Genomic DNA, 5,000 nt, shown 5'->3' with positions numbered 1-5,000 from the left:
AGAGAGAGAGAGAGAGAGAGAGAGAGAGAGAGAAAAGAGATAGGTAGGTAAACAGAGAGAAAGATAGAGATAGAGATAGATAGATAGGTATATATATATGTATATATATATATATATATATATATATATATATATATATATAGATAGATAGATAGATAGATAGATAGATAGATAGATAGATAGATAGATAGTTAGAGAGAGAGAGAGAGAAAGATAGAGAGATAGATAGAGAGAGAGAGAGAGAGAGAGAGAGAGAGAGAATGAGAAAGAGAGAGAGAGAAAGACAGAGAGAGTTGGGTTAAGGGCAGGACTCCAGGAATGCCATAGATTCCTTCAGAGCCTGCTGTCTAATTGCAGTCTTAGATAGGCCTATTCCATCCACCGTTGTTGACAGTAGTCACCCCTCTCCCCCCCCTCCTTCCCCCCGAGCCCTCCTCTCCCTTTCAACGGGCGATGGTGCTGGTTGTAGAACCCTTTGTTGAATATTCATTCTTGTTTGTCAACCTCAAACAGGTTCAATCTCACCTTCCCATCCTCCCCCCTCCCCTCCCTCTCCATCCTGCCGGAAGGTTGAAATTAAAGCGTAAACGTATATTGGATTCACTCCTTAAAATGGATTCACTACCCCCTCTCTGCCTGCCACCCTGCTCTCTCCCCTCACCCTCCTTTCCCTCTCTCCTCCTCGCCCCATCTATCCATCCTTCCTTACCTCCCTCGTCCCTCGCCTCTCCAACGCTCACCCTCCTCTCTGTCTGCACCTCTCTCCCTCCTTTCCTCTCCCCCTTCTATCCATCCTTCCTTCCCTCTCCCTCGCTCTCTCCTCACCTTCTCTCCTCCCTTCCCTCATTCCCACCTCCCTCCGTCCCTCTTCCTCCTCCTCTTTCCTTCTCCCCAAATCACCTTCCCTCTGCCCTGCCTCCCTCCCTCTCCCTGCCTCCCTCTCCCTCCCTCCCTCTCCCTCCTCCTCCTTCTTTCTCCCCGTTTCTCATTTTTCTCTCCTCTCATCCCCCTCTATCACACAAGCCCCCTCATCACCAACCGGATACTTAACACCAACCATTTTCATATATCACCCTCCCCCTCATCACCCCCCCCATCACCCATCAAACCCCCCCACACATCACCAATCCCCTTCCCTCATCACCCCCCCCACCCCCCCCCCCCCCTGGTCCAACGAGACTTGAGCATCTTGCACCAGGGGATTCTACCCTTCCGGGCGTCGTCGTATGTGCGTACTATGCCCTCCGCCCCCTTTTCTCTATTTCCCTTTCTCTCTCTTGCCCTTTCTCTCTTTCTCTCTCTTGCCCTTTCTATCTTTCTCTCTCTTGCCCTTTCTCTCTGTCTCTTGCCCTTTCCTCTCTGGTCTCTCTCTTACTCATGTGTCCTCTTACTCCTCTCTCTTTCTTAATGTTATCTCTTTCCTCTCTCTTTCTCTCCTATCACACCCCTACCGATCACACACCACCCCTACCTTCCCTACCTTCCTTCTGCACCTTCTTTTTGGTTCAGTTTCGTTCTTCATCCTTCTTCCTTCTCTCCTCTCTCTCCCTCTCTCTCTCCCCACTCTCTCTCTCTCCACTCTCTCTCTCTGACCGTCGTCTCTCGTCTCTCCTCACATCCACTCTCGTTGCACTCTCCTATTTTTCTCACGCATCTCTCCTCTCCCTCTCTCTCTCATTATTTCACATCTCTCCTTCGTTTCTCATCTCTATGTTTTCTCTTTCTCCTTCTCTTTCTTAATCTCTTTCTCTCTTCTTTATCTCCTATCATACGGCACCCCTACCTTCTTCCCACTTCATATTGTTCACGTCTTATTTTTTTTCTTCTCTCATCTCTCTCTCTCTCTTCTCTCTCTCATCCTCTCTCTCTCCTCTTCTCTTCTCTCAACTCTTCACACTTTCTCCCCCTTCTCTCTCCTCCCATCTTCCTCTCGTTCTCCTCTTCTCGCCTCTCACTCTCTCTCACTCCCCTCTCTCCTCCCCTCTACTCGTCACTCTCGTTCTTCGCCGAAACTCATCTCCCCTCTCTCTCACATTCTCCACTCTCTCACTCTCCTCTTTCTTCTCTCTCTCCTCTCACTCTCTCTCATCTCGCTCTCCACTCTCTCTTTCTTATCTCTCTCCTCTAGTCTCTCTCTTCTCCTCTCGTTCGTCTCTCCATCTTCTCCTCCTCTCTCCTCTCCGATCTTCTCGCTCTCTCTCCATCTCTCTCTCCTCTCTCCTCTCTCGCCACTCCTTCTCTCTCATCCCATCTCTCTCATTCTCCTCCTCCTCTCCCTTCCCTCTCATCATTCACTTCTCTCTCATCCTCTTTCTTTTTCCCTCTTTATCATTAATCTCTCTCTCTCCTCATCCTTCTCCTCTCTCTCAAACTCCTATCACCAAACCACCGAACACACCTCATCTCTTCTCTCCTATACACGCACACGACCTTACCTAACCTTCCTTCTCCGATCATACTCTTTCTCTTCTCATCTAATTCCTATCACCATCACCAAATCCAATCACAACCTCATCACCCTCACCATCCATCACACAACCAGCCTCTACCCCTACCCTTCCTTCCTTCTTTCCCCGTATCCTATCACCTACCAACCGGAATCTCTCTCTCCTCTCCCAATTTACATTAATCTCTTCTTACTCTCTCATTCTTTCTCTTCCTCTTTCTAATCTCTCTCTCCACCTATCACACCGACTCACCATCACCCACTTCCTCTCACCTCTCACCACCTCACCTATCAAAATCATGAATCACCACCCACCCCTTACCTGCCTTCTTGCTCTTTCCTTCTCCCCCTTCTCTCTCTCTCTCTCTCTCTCTCTCTCTCTCTCTCTCTCTCTCTCTCTCTCTCTCTCTCTCTCATTCACTCTCTCTCTCTTTCTCTTTCTTAATCTCTCTCTCCTATCACCACCCCTACCTTCCTTCTCCCCCTTCTCTCTCTCTCTTTCTTTCTCTTTCTTATTTTCTCTCTCCTATCACCACCTCTACCTTCCTTCTCCCCCTTCTTCTCTTTCTCTCTTCACTGTCTCTCTCTATCTCTCTCTCTTTCTCTTTCTTATTTTCTCTCTCCTATCACCACCCCTACCTTCCTTCTCCCACTTCTCTCTCTTTCTCTTTCTTATTCTCTTTCTCCTATCACCACCGTTCTCCCCCTTATCTCCATTTCTCTTGTTCTCTTTCTTATTCTCTTTCTCTTATCACCACCACACCGTTCTCCGTTTCTCCCCTCCCCCTTATCTCCATTTACCATATCTTGTTCTCTTTCCTTATTTCTCTTTATCTCTTAATCACCGATCACCGGGCCGTTCCTGCCTTGAATTCCTTCTCACCCTCTCCGTCCTCCTTCTCTCCTGTCCCCCCCCTTCCTTCTCTCTCTCTCACTTTCCTCTCCTGAACACCACTCTCAACGCTCTCTCTCTCTCATCTCCATTCTCTCCTCGCTCTCCCGTCTCTCTCTCTCTCTCTCTCTCTCTCTCTCTCTCTCTCTCTCTCTCTCTCTCTCTCTCGCTCTCTCTCTCTCTCTCTGATTTTCCTTTTTTCAGGTCAGTTATTCGTTTTGCTTCATGTAAGCCTGTATGTCCTACATTGCAATTATTGTTCTATATATGAATCTCCCTGGAGTAACCTACCAACGATCACCTACAACTATACAGAATATACTGTGCTGGACATGAATATTAATATGCCTTTGCGTATATCCACACTGAAATACTGACTTCGTAGACCCCCTCTTCTCCTCCTCATCTTCTTCCCTATCTTCTTCGCCACTTCCTGTTTTATCATCTTCCTCCTCAGTATTTTCCTCTTTGTTCCACTTATTTTCCTCCTTCGATAATAGGGTTTGTCGGTTTTCTTGTCTAAACAGGATAGGAAGATCGTAGAGAGAGAGAGAGAGAGAGAGAGAGAGAGAGAGAGAGAGAGAGAGAGAGAGAGAGAGAGAGAGAGAGAGAGAGAGAGAGAGAGAGAGAGAGAGAAAGAGAGAGAGAGAGAGAGTTAGTGAGAGAGATAGAGAAATTGCAAGAGAGCGAGAGAGAGATAGTTAGTGAGAGAGAAAGAGAGAGAACGTACAACAAAGACAGGAATTCCAGCAAAATCCCCCCTTGACAGAAACACACACACACATACTATTACGTAATGACATGATCATCCAACATCGAATGCAAGAAATCCTCACTAGAAAAAAAAAAAAAAAAATGACAACAACGCCGATATCCTGCAGTGCATCGCAGGACACACTCATCTCCTTCTCCATCCCGAGATGAGGACATTCCAAAAAAGGATTCCTAGTGCTGAACAGCCGACGATAAATGCCCAACTTACACTGCAGAAGGACCCGCGGTGCTCGCAACGTCGTAACCATTATTTCGCGCTGGACGTCCGCGTTGGCCTGAGCGCGCGAGTGAGGTAACGATCGCGTGAATTCCAATTTACGCCGAAGTCCCGGGAATTAGCCGGGGTCAGAGACGCATACCTGGAAGCTGAGGGTGGCTTTGCTCTTCTGTCTATGCTGATCGAAGTCTGCGACCGGAGGCTTTTAGGCTGACCTGTGTTTACTTTTTGTTTTGTTTTATTTTTTGTCTTTGTATTTGTCTCTGTTTCTGTATTTATCTCTGATTCTGTCTTTGTTTCTGTTTCTGTCTTTGTCTCTGTCTTTGTTTCTGTTTCTGTCTTTGTCTTTGTTTCTGATTCTGTCTTTGTCTCTGTCTTTGTTTCTGTCTTTGTCTTGTCTCTTTCTTTGTTACTGTCTTTGTTTCTATTTCTATCTCTGCCTTCGTCCCTGTCTTTGTCTTTGTTTCTGTCTTTGTCTTGTCTTTTTCTCTGTTCCTGATTCTATCTCTGTCTTTGTCTCTGTTTTGTCTCTGTCTCTCTTTCTGTCTCTTTCTCTGTGTTTGTCTCTGTCTCTCTTTCTCTATCTTTGTATCTGTCTCTGTTTTGTCTCTGTCTTTGTCTTTGTCTCTGTCTCTCTTTCTGTCTCTTTCTCTGTCTTTGTCTCTGTTTTG

The 5,000-nt window shown here is 46.7% G+C and overlaps 1 protein-coding gene across 1 annotated transcript in view; it reads right to left on the bottom strand.

The window, feature by feature from the left end:
* The window catches only part of LOC122267615 (uncharacterized), a 538,677-nt gene that overhangs the window by 18,845 nt on the left and 514,832 nt on the right, over positions 1–5,000 (bottom strand). The window lies entirely within an intron of this gene.

This window comes from Penaeus japonicus, unplaced genomic scaffold (genome assembly GCF_977035675.1).
Source record: "Penaeus japonicus unplaced genomic scaffold, GWHDUDI00000001_assembly GWHDUDI00000010, whole genome shotgun sequence".
Lineage (NCBI taxonomy): Eukaryota > Metazoa > Arthropoda > Malacostraca > Decapoda > Penaeidae > Penaeus > Penaeus japonicus.
The sequence above is the reverse complement of the archived record's forward strand: the minus strand, read 5'-3'. Positions and strand labels throughout refer to the sequence as shown.